Source organism: Cucumis melo, chromosome 8 (genome assembly GCF_025177605.1).
Source record: "Cucumis melo cultivar AY chromosome 8, USDA_Cmelo_AY_1.0, whole genome shotgun sequence".
NCBI lineage: Eukaryota > Viridiplantae > Streptophyta > Magnoliopsida > Cucurbitales > Cucurbitaceae > Cucumis > Cucumis melo.
Genome location: NC_066864.1, coordinates 29,257,044 through 29,271,207, shown reverse-complemented (window position 1 = coordinate 29,271,207; position 14,164 = coordinate 29,257,044). Strand labels below are relative to the sequence as shown.

The following is a 14,164-nucleotide window of genomic DNA, read 5'->3' as shown; positions in this document are numbered from 1 at the left end:
ACGAAGACGATAAAAAAACCACAAAGATGATAAAAAGATGGAAGGGCAAACCTGGAATATTTAAAAAATTGTTAACTTTATAGGTTTTGTTACACAAACCGTAAATATTTCACTAGTTTGTTATATTTATGAAAGTTTCCCTATTTAATAATTATTAACGATATTGTTAATAACTTGTTTAAAATATAACAAACCCAAAAATCTTGTAGATATATGTGGCATTATTTGTAACGACCCAACTCTTTATACTAAGCTGAGGTCGTTACTAAAAAGAAACAATGACAAGAGACACCTTTTTGAAACGAGGGAAGACTAAATTTTCATTAAAAACGGAATATGAAAACATTGAAACATAAACGCGGAAGCAAAACTGAGTCCCCATATGGCATGTCACGGATCCTTCTCTGTCGCTCGCCAGCTTTCGTCTACCTTTACCTTCGCCTGAAATGTTAAACATAGAAAGAGTGAGTATAAACATATACTCAGTAAGGGACCTACTACTAGTCCCGCTAGGTGTCTGTTAACTTCCCATTAGAGTCCTGAAAATGGTACCCAATCTCTGGCACGTTCCCGAACACGTGCAACATGCGCTCCCGTAGGAACGAAAATCTGGTCTTCGGTGTCCCGGGGGAGCACCTAGGACATGCTGGTCTGTAGTGAACCCGAGGGTAACACTAAGACAATCGGGATGCGAGGACCCCGTCGAATCACTCGAATCATATCTTTATCCATGCTAGACTGGCGTCCCGTCGGACCACTCAGTCCTAAATAGGTGGTGATCCCGAAGGACACCCATGCAGGTACGACTCTAATAGACAAAGTTAACAGAACACCCTATCCATAGCATGTAGCATAACATAACATCATAACATGGCATGAGTATTAATCTTAACGTCCTTAATCATGTGATTAATATATCATGCATTAACAATCCTCAACAGTCATCAACAACATACTACCGGTCATTAACATAACATCAGTCATCATCATCAATCATCAACATAATAATCTCAGTCATCATCATCAACATCAACTATCATCATAATCTCAGTATAATCATTATCATCAAATTATGCATTTTAGCTACCATCAATGCACAATCATAATTACATGCGGTCTCTTGAATTCAGTTCGAAGGTCTAGTAGGAGAATCTCTTACCTGGAGATTTTAGCCAAACAAAGGTACTCCCTAGTTGATAGTAAAATTCTCCAATTAACTTGATCCTAATCATAAAAGGAACACTTAGTATCTTAATTAATGAAATTAGCAATTGGCTAACATCCAAAAATCCTCCCAAATTAATTAACTTTCTAAAAATTGGGGTTGAAACCAATTCAACCTTGATTGGGAAAAATCCAAGATTTAAATCTTAAAAAGTTTAGCCAATTGAACCTTTTACAGAAAACCCAAATAGATCCAAAATTAAATTAATAAAATATTAATTTAATTTTATTTGCTTACCAAGGTTACTCAAATGGAGGTCGAAAAATCCTCTTAATTCATCACTTTAAATCATCAAGCTTCTAAAGAGACCAATCTTAACTTTAACTGAGGCGGCGACAGCAGAGGGTTATCTTAGAGAAGAAGATAAAGAACCTTTTTCTTTTTCCTTTAATTCCATCTTAAGCATTCCAATGCTATTTATAGACCCAAATAATAACAATAATAATTATTATTATTATTATTTCCTTTTCCTTTTAGGATATATATATATATATATATATATAATACCAAAAAATATACATATATCTTTATTCCCATTATCTTTCATAAATCAATGCCTTAATCTTAGGCATTTATAACCATTAGTAATAATAATAATACTTCTTTATTATTATTATTTTTCTCTCACCAAAATCTACAATAAATATATATTTATTTAAACCATTATTCTCTCTTATAAATATATATCTTTTTCGTCCAATCAAAATCAATCATCTCTCTCTTCATGAATTATTTTCTTTTCCAAATAAATATAATTATATTCCATAATATAATTAACTACACTTTTCCAAATTATTAATTAAATATATATATCCATATATATATACTCAATTAATTACAATTCCGCCAAAACTAACTTTTCCCTCCAAAATCTCAAATTAACTTAAGTCCTCAATTAATTTAATCAATCAAATCTTTTCTAATAAATCACTTATAACTTCCAAAATGAATTATCTTAACTCAACCATAACAACTTCACTCCATAAACAATATTTATCTTTCTACAGAATAATTAATTATCATCCACAATAATTAATTATTATTTACCTTTGTTCCAAAATAATTAATTATCTTCCACAATAATTAATTATTATTTATCTTCTCCAAAAATAATTAATTATCTTCCACAATAATTAATTAGTATTTATCTTTCTCCAAAAATAATTATTAATTATCTTCCACAATAATTAATTATTATTTATCTTTCTCCAAAATAATTATTAATTATCTTCCACAATAATTAATTATTATTTATCTTTCTCCAAAATAATTATCCTTTTACAAATAATTATATTTTCCCAAAATATAATTATTTTACTTTTTCTCCCTTACCAAATATCTTTTCTCCAAAATACAATTACCTTTTCCTTAAATAGTTATATTTTAACAAATATAAATATCTTTTCCTTTAACATAATAATTATATGTATATAACTTTCAATATGAATTATCTTAACCCAACCATAGCAACTCCACTCCATAATCAAGATTTATCTTTCTACAGAATAATTAATTATTTCCCACAATAACTAATTATTATTTATCTTCCTCCAAAATAATTAATTATCTTCTACAATAATTAATTATTATTTATCTTTCTCCAAAATAATTAATTATCTTCCACAATAATTAATTATTATTTATCTTCTCCAAAGTAATTAATTATCCTTTTACAAATAATTATATTTTCCCAAAATATAATTATTTTACTTTTTCTCCTTTAATAAATATCCTTTCTCCAAAATACAACTATCTTTTCCTTAAATAATTTTATTTCAACAAATATAATTATCTTTTCCTTTAACATAATAATTATATATATATTTCCACGTATACATATAATTATCAAATCTCCAACAAACTTTCCACCCTACGGTTTAATTAAATAACGTCCATAATTATTTAATTAAATTCAACTTCAACAACACTAAAATCCACAACTTTACTTAATCCTCTTAACCTACCATTTAATAAAAACTCAACAAACACCACGTGTCAAAACCTCTAATTAATTAAATATTCATCCAAGAAATATTTAATTAATTTTAATTCCCACTTAAATCAAATAATTCTCATTAAATGGATTCAAAATAACGCCCAATAAATTAAATCTAGATAAACAAAATTAAGATAACTGACTCCAAAATTATCTAAATTTTTGGGGCGTTACAATCTTCCCTCCTTTAACAACTTTCGTCCTCGAAAGTTCTAATCTTTGAACAACTTGGGATACTTGGCTCTCACGTCTTAATTAATAACAAATTCTACCGAATTCCAAAATCTTTAATTAAATATACACACCCATGTATATATATTTAATTAATCCAACACAAAACAACCGAATATATTCCTTAACTTTGAAGTCCACTTAATGTAATACCCATAATAAGTTCCTTAAATTTATTGGGTGTTACAATCTTCCCTCGCTAAGAAACTTTCGTCCTCGAAAGTTTTAGTCCTCGAACAATTTCGAGTATCGAGCTCCCTTGTCATACTCTTGTTCCTAAGTAGCCTTCTCAACTTGGTAACTCTGCCATAAAATTTTCTTAAGTGCAACACTCATGTTGCGCAATGCTCTACCTTACTTGACAAAATATTACTTTTCTCAAATACTTTTCTTCTCTTTACACTTATCCAAGTAAAACTTAATTCATAACTCTTCAAAAACTACATTCTATTTTCCAACTTCGGACTTCCACCCTTAGTAAGGCATTCTCCACCATTTAGCAATCTTTAGAACTCACTAATTTCTCTTTTCTTGTTTGATAAAGTTCAAACTCATGTCCAACTATTGACTTTCTTTAATGACATCAACTTAGCTAGTTATTCTAAAGGAGTTCGTTAATTCATCACTTGTACTTTAAACTAGCTGTAACTTATCCTTCATGGTAAACTCAAAAACAGTTTCTTGAAGTCTCACCAAAATAACTATGCACTAAAGTTTGCTTTGTTCCTCCTCCAGCAACTCAATTCTAAACACCGTCAAATGTGTTTGTTATACTTGAACTTAACCATGCCTTTAGTTCCCTTTAAAACCACCAACATAACTTATTTCTTAGATATCCAGTCACAAAACAGTTCATCACGCTGAACACGTCCAACTCTTTTGCCTACTCAATCACCCCTTTGAGCATCTTTACGTGCCAACATTTTTCTTAAAACTTTACCACCAAAGCCATCACCAATAAATCATAACATTCATGCAGTTCTAGTTTAATACAGGCAAGGTCACGTGCATATTCATAATCATGTATCATAAAATACATACCTGGCGAGTGACGAAGGACCGTAATAGCCATAGGGACAAAATCAGAGACTCACATCGTAAGTTAGTCTACAGAACCTAAAAGCTGACGCTCTGATACCAACTGTAACGACCCAACTCTTTATACTAAGCTGAGGTCGTTACTAAAAAGAAACAATGACAAGAGACACCTTTTTGAAACGAGGGAAGACTAAATTTTCATTAAAAACGGAATATGAAAACATTGAAACATAAACGCGGAAGCAAAACTGAGTCCCCATATGGCATGTCACGGATCCTTCTCTGTCGCTCGCCAGCTTTCGTCTACCTTTACCTTCGCCTGAAATGTTAAACATAGAAAGAGTGAGTATAAACATATACTCAGTAAGGGACCTACTACTAGTCCCGCTAGGTGTCTGTTAACTTCCCATTAGAGTCCTGAAAATGGTACCCAATCTCTGGCACGTTCCCGAACACGTGCAACATGCGCTCCCGTAGGAACGAAAATCTGGTCTTCGGTGTCCCGGGGGAGCACCTAGGACATGCTGGTCTGTAGTGAACCCGGGGGTAACACTAAGACAATCGGGATGCGAGGACCCCGTCGAATCACTCGAATCATATCTTTATCCATGCTAGACTGGCGTCCCGTCGGACCACTCAGTCCTAAATAGGTGGTGATCCCGAAGGACACCCATGCAGGTACGACTCTAATAGACAAAGTTAACAGAACACCCTATCCATAGCATGTAGCATAACATAACATCATAACATGGCATGAGTATTAATCTTAACGTCCTTAATCATGTGATTAATATATCATGCATTAACAATCCTCAACAGTCATCAACAACATACTACCGGTCATTAACATAACATCAGTCATCATCATCAATCATCAACATAATAATCTCAGTCATCATCATCAACATCAACTATCATCATAATCTCAGTATAATCATTATCATCAAATTATGCATTTTAGCTACCATCAATGCACAATCATAATTACATGCGGTCTCTTGAATTCAGTTCGAAGGTCTAGTAGGAGAATCTCTTACCTGGAGATTTTAGCCAAACAAAGGTACTCCCTAGTTGATAGTAAAATTCTCCAATTAACTTGATCCTAATCATAAAAGGAACACTTAGTATCTTAATTAATGAAATTAGCAATTGGCTAACATCCAAAAATCCTCCCAAATTAATTAACTTTCTAAAAATTGGGGTTGAAACTAATTCAACCTTGATTGGGAAAAATCCAAGATTTAAATCTTAAAAAGTTTAGCCAATTGAACCTTTTACAGAAAACCCAAATAGATCCAAAATTAAATTAATAAAATATTAATTTAATTTTATTTGCTTACCAAGGTTACTCAAATGGAGGTCGAAAAATCCTCTTAATTCATCACTTTAAATCCTCAAGCTTCCAAAGAGACCAATCTTAACTTTAACTGAGGCGGCGACAGCAGAGGGTTATCTTAGAGAAGAAGATAAAGAACCTTTTTCTTTTTCCTTTAATTCCATCTTAAGCATTCCAATGCTATTTATAGACCCAAATAATAACAATAATAATTATTATTATTATTATTTCCTTTTCCTTTTAGGATATATATATATATATATAATACCAAAAAATATACATATATCTTTATTCCCATTATCTTTCCTAAATCAATGCCTTAATCTTAGGCATTTATAACCATTAGTAATAATAATAATACTTCTTTATTATTATTATTTTTCTCTCACCAAAATCTACAATAAATATATATTTATTTAAACCATTATTCTCTCTTATAAATATATATCTTTTTCGTCCAATCAAAATCAATCATCTCTCTCTTCATGAATTATTTTCTTTTCCAAATAAATATAATTATATTCCATAATATAATTAACTACACTTTTCCAAATTATTAATTAAATATATATATCCATATATATATACTCAATTAATTACAATTCCGCCAAAACTAACTTTTCCCTCCAAAATCTCAAATTAACTTAAGTCCTCAATTAATTTAATCAATCAAATCTTTTCTAATAAATCACTTATAACTTCCAAAATGAATTATCTTAACTCAACCATAACAACTTCACTCCATAAACAATATTTATCTTTCTACAGAATAATTAATTATCATCCACAATAATTAATTATTATTTACCTTTCTTCCAAAATAATTAATTATCTTCCACAATAATTAATTATTATTTATCTTCTCCAAAAATAATTAATTATCTTCCACAATAATTAATTAGTATTTATCTTTCTCCAAAAATAATTATTAATTATCTTTCACAATAATTAATTATTATTTATCTTTCTCCAAAATAATTATTAATTATCTTCCACAATAATTAATTATTATTTATCTTTCTCCAAAATAATTATCCTTTTACAAATAATTATATTTTCCCAAAATATAATTATTTTACTTTTTCTCCCTTACCAAATATCTTTTCTCCAAAATACAATTACCTTTTCCTTAAATAGTTATATTTTAACAAATATAAATATCTTTTCCTTTAACATAATAATTATATGTATATAACTTTCAATATGAATTATCTTAACCCAACCATAGCAACTCCACTCCATAATCAAGATTTATCTTTCTACAGAATAATTAATTATTTCCCACAATAACTAATTATTATTTATCTTCCTCCAAAATAATTAATTATCTTCTACAATAATTAATTATTATTTATCTTTCTCCAAAATAATTAATTATCTTCCACAATAATTAATTATTATTTATCTTCTCCAAAGTAATTAATTATCCTTTTACAAATAATTATATTTTCCCAAAATATAATTATTTTACTTTTTCTCCTTTAATAAATATCCTTTCTCCAAAATACAACTATCTTTTCCTTAAATAATTTTATTTCAACAAATATAATTATCTTTTCCTTTAACATAATAATTATATATATATTTCCACGTATACATATAATTATCAAATCTCCAACAAACTTTCCACCCTACGGTTTAATTAAATAACGTCCATAATTATTTAATTAAATTCAACTTCAACAACACTAAAATCCACAACTTTACTTAATCCTCTTAACCTACCATTTAATAAAAACTCAACAAACACCACGTGTCAAAACCTCTAATTAATTAAATATTCATCCAAGAAATATTTAATTAATTTTAATTCCCACTTAAATCAAATAATTCTCATTAAATGGATTCAAAATAACGCCCAATAAATTAAATCTAGATAAACAAAATTAAGATAACTGACTCCAAAATTATCTAAATTTTTGGGGCGTTACATTATTATAGGGAGGTTGTTGCAATCTTGTTTTCTAGTTTTCAAATTTTGGCTTGGTCATTTAAACAACTAGTAAAACTATATAACAAAAATTGTCTATGTAGTAAAAAATCTAGATTTCTGGAAAATTGATTGTTAGAAAATGGTAGATATCATATATAGAGAGAGAGAGGGGGTGAATTGTGAGTATTCACTAGCATCTTTCAATGTATTCAAATAATATTTATGTATTCTAACAAACTTAAATTGCAAGTCATTGCTATGGTACCCTTTATATAAAGAAATGTACTGTATGCGAAAAATGTCATACTTGAATATAAAGGTTCCCATAGAGTAAATACATTGTAATATATATATGGTTGCATATCACATAAAAGAAATCTTGGCACTAAATGTGATAACATAAGTAATCAAATTTTGATTATGGCAATCAATAAACATGACTAAACAAAGTTGAATTTAGTACCAATAAACAACGCTAGCTTAACTCAAATTTGTTGAATTTAGAAAATACCAACATATCTTTAAAGAGTGAATTGTAAGAGTACCTAAGTATTCACTAGCATCTTTGGTATTTAAAATAACTATAATGTATTGTAATATATTTAAATTGTAAGTCATTTCGAATGTGCCACTATATATAAACAAATACAATGTACATGAAATATATCATACTTGAAGGCAACAATTTTCATAGTGGAAATATATTGTAAGGTAACTATAATTGCATATAACACAAAATGAATCTTGTCCCTAATTGAGAAGATAAGTCTAAAATTCCAATAGTCAAAACATATAAAAATTTAATTGCGAACCAAAGAGGGTTAAATTTAATACTAATAAACTACAATAGCGTAACTTACAAAATAGTTATACTTACATGGCTCCCGAATATATAAAATACATTGTAAAGGAATGATTCTTAGATCACTATTACGTTATGTTCGTGCCAAATCTTATGGCATTGATGGAGTCACTCAGCGAAAATTACTCCAAGGTAATCATTAGGTTGCACAAAGCTTCTTCTATCTCTCGTCCCATCGTTCTTCTTTCTCAAATTCTCCACGCAGAGTTTCTTTTGATACACTTCCTAATTAGTTATTTTTCTTTCATAGATTTAAATCTTTCCTAATTAATTTATACTTTCCTTATATTTTCCAAACGAATATTTTCAAGTAGGTTAATAAAATATATTTATTTGCTAACCATAAAAATATTTATAAGGAGCTTAACAAAATATTTTGGATTAAATCGAATTTATTAACTTTTTTGTTAACCATAAATAAATTTGGAGATTATCAAAACAAATTAAAATTAAATTTTTTTTCCTACGTCAAACTAAATGGTTGTTATGAAAAAAAATCTCAAAACTAATAAAATTCCAATTTCAAATTTCAAATTCACACATTTCTCTCAAGTTTGTTCTAAAAAAATTAATTAATAAAATCTAAATTCAAATTGTTATTAAAAATTTGTATTCTTTATTATTTAATAAATTTTTTATAAATATTTTGGAATATAAGTTGTTAATTTTAAATTATAACAATTTGAATTGAAAATTTAAAATTCAAGTTGTTATTCAGAATTTATCTTTTCCATGATTTTAGAGATTACGTAAGATTTGAATTCAAATCGACGATTTTAGGGGATGATATAAAATCTAAACTCAAATTATTATTAAAAGTATGTATTATGTGTTGTTTAATAAAGTTTTGATAAATATTATGAAATATAAAGAATCTGAACCTATTGAATTTATATTTGTCACTATTTTAGGGGTATTATCTAAAATTTGAATTCAAATCGTTGTTAAAAAATATCTATTATGAATTATAGAAATAAATTGTTAATTAATTAATTTAAAACCTAAAAATTCGAAAATCTAGTAGAAGTTGCAGCCATATTTTTAGGGATGTTGGTTCAATCTTCTCCAACAAGAAAATATCATGTTTAGTTATGATTTACCAAAATTGAATGTTGTTTACAAATACACTATATTCGTGAATATTCTACCTCATTTTTTGACCTATCCAAATACAAGAAATGAATTGTTCTATATAAAGGGGTATAATCGGGTATAAAAAAGTAAAAAAAAAAAGTTTGCAGCCGACAATTTTTACTATAAATCAAAAGATTTCTGGAGTTTCCTATTTTTCAGTTTGTTGTTTACTATTTTGCTATTTACACGATGGTGAGAAATGAGCCCTCTTTACTGTTGTTTTATATAAAGGGGTATAAATAGTTTGTTGTTTATATTAGATTTTTTTATCATGATGGTGAGAAATGAGCCCTCTTTACTGTTGAAAATTAATCCATGACTCGGATGAGAACTAGAGAATCTTGTGATATTCTTGGATTGGATTTATTTGTGTTGTAATTATGCTCATTATTTGTGAGACAGTCACACAACGAACCCTCCAACATATCTCTACAATGTCGTAGGCCTCCAACATATCTCCAAAATGGTATATGATATTGTCCACTTTAAGCATAAAGCCCTCATGGCTTTGCTTATAATTTTACTCAAAAGGTCTCATACAATTAGATATAGTTGCCCTTACTTATATCATTAATCTTTCCATTACTTATCCAACTTATCCAACTTTACTCAAAAGGTCTCATACAATTAGATATAGTTGCCCTTATATCATTAATCTTTCCATTACTTACCAACTTATCCAACTTAGGGCTTTGGTCGCACGCCAACGTTATTGATTCTGACTTGGATTAACTTTCAACTGTCTGCAGGAACTTTTACGAGGAGACTATCCTATACCTCCTTTTTTTTTTTATTCTGACTTGGATTAACTTTCAACTGTCTGCAGGAACTTTTACGAGGAGACTATCCTATACCTCCTTTTTTTCTTATTGTTCATATTAACGAGTAGAATGCTTCTTATAGATTTCTGTTTCTGGTCTGATAGTGTTCACATTTTGACTTCTGGTACTCAACTGCAACCGTAATCTGTTTCATCTCCCTAACTTCACTCATATTTCTGTTTTGATCCACAGACGCTTAGTTCTTGCTAGTGGTGTTGAAGGCATCGAAGGATTCCGTCAACGATGGAGTTTGCACGGTCGGCTCACTGATACCAAGTAATCCCGATTTGCTTTCTTCTCTAGTTCATTGGCACCCTTTTACCTGAAGAGTTCTATTAGTTGGTTTAGGTCCGCTACGGAGTTGTAATCAGGATGTTTCTCAAAAGACACAAGATTTGTAACTTTGAAGGAGGATTTTTGTTTCATCGCTCAAACCCTAAGCAAAAACTTGAGTCCTTAAGTTTAACTACTATTTAAACTGATTTCAGTAGCTCGGTTAGTTTTGACTTTAATTGTTGTATTGCATTCATTTTGATGCAGGAAAAGATATTAAATGTCTAGAATTCAAATGCATGGGTTTTAAATGAATGAGATAATCAATCTTTACTTTTGGATAGGGTAGGATAATTATTCTCCAGATGTTCAATAAATGCCTTTGATTACCAATTTTGTTTATAGAAATGAAAACTAGATAATGGGAACAGAACAAGTAATCTAATCATAGTTAAATTAATTGTTTTATTAAGTTGAAAAACCAATAAATGAATATCTTTCAGGGATCTTTTTCAAAGATATAAAAAAACAGTAAAATATTAACAATCTATACAACAATTCAAAAAACAGAAAAAGTTCAGTAGCCCACCGTGTAAAATATCAAAAATGCTCTGTCAACCATGCTGTCAATAATGCACGCGTAATATATTTGCGATCGTTTAGATTTGGTTATTGTTTGATACACAATGGTTTAGATATGGCTACAATATATACGCGATCGTTTTTATATGGCTACAATTTATTCGCAATCGTTTAGATATGGCTACAATTTATCTTTTCAATTTCATCATTTAATTTTGTTACACGATCATTTAATTTGATTACATTTAAATTTGGTTACACAATCGTTTGGATTTGGGACCCAAATTTAAAAGATTTTTTTTCAAATTTGATACACGATTTTTTTAATTCTTTTGGTACACAATCGTTTAGATTTCTTTAACACGATCATTTACTTTTTTTATAGGATCGTTTACATTTGGCTACTCCAATCCAAATTCTTTTTTTTTTTCAAGATTCTTTATACACGATCTTTTATTTTTTTTACACGATTGTTTACATTTGGCTACTCCAATATAAATAATTGTTTTTCAAGATTCTTTATACACAATCTTTTATTTCTTTTACACGATCGTTTACATTTGGCTACTCCAATCTAAATGATTTTATTTTCAAGATTCTTTATGCACGATCTTTTATTTTTTTACACGATTGTTTACTTTTTTACATGATAGTTTACATTTGTCTTTAGATTTTTTTTCAAGATTCTTTATATACGATCTTTTAAATTTTGCTATTTTTTGTACACGACGTAAAAAAAAAAAAAAAAAAGAAGAAAGACGATGGAAAGAAATCGCAGCAAAAAAAAAAGAAGAGGAAAAGTAGAATGACGATGGAAAGATTAAACGACGTAAATAAAGAATTGAAAAATAAAAAAGATGATGGAAAGAAATTGCAGAAAAAAATAGGAAAGAAGAAAGACGAAATCGCAAGACGATGAAGACGAATCGCAAAAGAAAGATGGAAGGGCAAACCTGGAATATTTAAAAAATGGCTAACTTTATGCGTTTTGTTGTACAGGTCGTAAATAGTTTGGTATTTTGTTACATTTATGTAAGTTTTCCTATCTTTTAATATTTATTTAAATTGTGAAAAATTATTGTAAATGGCAAAAATTATTGAAAATATTTACAAAATATAATAAAATTTTAGATTCTATCAATGATAGACACTAATAGGCACTAGTAAACTTCATTGAATGTCTATCAACATCCATGATAGGCATTGATAGAAGTCAATTAATGCCTATTAGGGATAGATATGAAATTTTGTTATATTTTGTAAATATTTGTTCAAATTGCTATATTTGAAAATGCCTCTGAAATTGTTTTATTTAATAATAAAAATAATTAAATGCCTCTGAAATTGTTTTATTTAATAATAAAAATAATTAAATAAATATAAAGTAATTAAAATATTAATAATTAGTAATCAAATCTTATATTAAATAGTTATATATAAAATATCAATGATTGTAACGACCCAACTTCTTAAACTAAGCTAAGGTCATTACTCTAAGGTTCAACTCAAAACAAATAGTTTAAACACAAAAGATTCTATAAAACAAAATCTCTTTTAAAAAATAACATCAAGGAAGAGTTTTTTGGGCCCTATTTCAGAAAAAATAAAAATACAAAAGTATTTGGGTTTTAAGACTTAACGAAACGTATAGTCGTTCTAAACATGAAGCTCATTTCAACCATCAAAACTTAAAAATAGTATAAACGTTACGCGGAAACATTTTTAAAGATTCTCATATGGCGTTCACGAGTCCTTGCCTTTCACTAGTCTACCTTTCGTATTATCTTTGGATGAAAAAAGTAAACATATAAAGTGTTAGTATAAAATATACTCAGTAAGAGACCCACTACTGGTCCCGTTTGGGGTAAAAACTGTTATGAGGTACCCTGCAACATATCAGTCTAGTGATCATGTAAGATACACATATTAGTTTAGTGATCTCGTAGGATGCACATATCAGTCTAGTGATCCCATAAGATGCACATGTCAGTCTAGTGATCCCGTAGGATGTACATATTAGTCTAATGATTCTGAAGGATGCACATATTAGCCTAATGATCCTGAATGATGCACATATCAGTCTAATGATCCCGAAGAATGCACAACATGTGGTGATCCCATAGGACACTATGACTGCAAGGTACACTACCTCATAACTAAAGCTAACAGTTTCCCCTCAATCTAGTCTAAACAGTCAAAGACAGTCACATCAAAGCACAATTAAAACTATCAACTCCTTCTCCACACATAGCTAGTCAAAATAAACACGCTAAACCCTAATTCTCTCTTTGTTGAAAGAAAATGTTTGATTTGAGGAAGCAAAGTACATGATGTTCTTGAAGTTAAAGTCTTAGTCGTTTGCATCTTCAAATAAATTTAAGTCTTCAAGTTTGGTCAGTCTCAAGAGCCAAAAGAATCCTATTATGTGAAAAAATTTCTTTAGGTCTCTAAGGTATAAAATTTATGACCCCACAAATGAAGAAAACTTTTCTATTCATATAGTCCTTGGGTAGGTTTTGCAGGATTGGGCTTGGTTGATCTATGGACTTGTACCTTGGGCTAAACTATATAGACTTGAACCTTGGGCTAAACTATATGGACTTGAACCTTCAGCTCAAATAATAATATTTAACTTAATTTAACCGTAAAGACGAAAACATCTGAAATCATTTGGATTGGCTAGTTTCTGTCTTCAATTTTAATCTAGCACACATGTCAACCATTAATTGGTCC

The 14,164-nt window shown here is 29.0% G+C and overlaps 1 long non-coding RNA gene across 1 annotated transcript; it reads right to left on the bottom strand.

Annotated features, from left to right (window-relative positions):
• Positions 1-264: 264 nt before the first annotated feature.
• LOC127150584 (uncharacterized) lies at positions 265-1,594 on the bottom strand. The gene is made up of 3 exons (XR_007822993.1): positions 1,463-1,594; positions 1,160-1,224; positions 265-441 (listed from the first exon to the last, which is right to left on the bottom strand). It is a non-coding gene; the product is annotated as an uncharacterized LOC127150584 (long non-coding RNA).
• Positions 1,595-14,164: the final 12,570 nt, after the last annotated feature.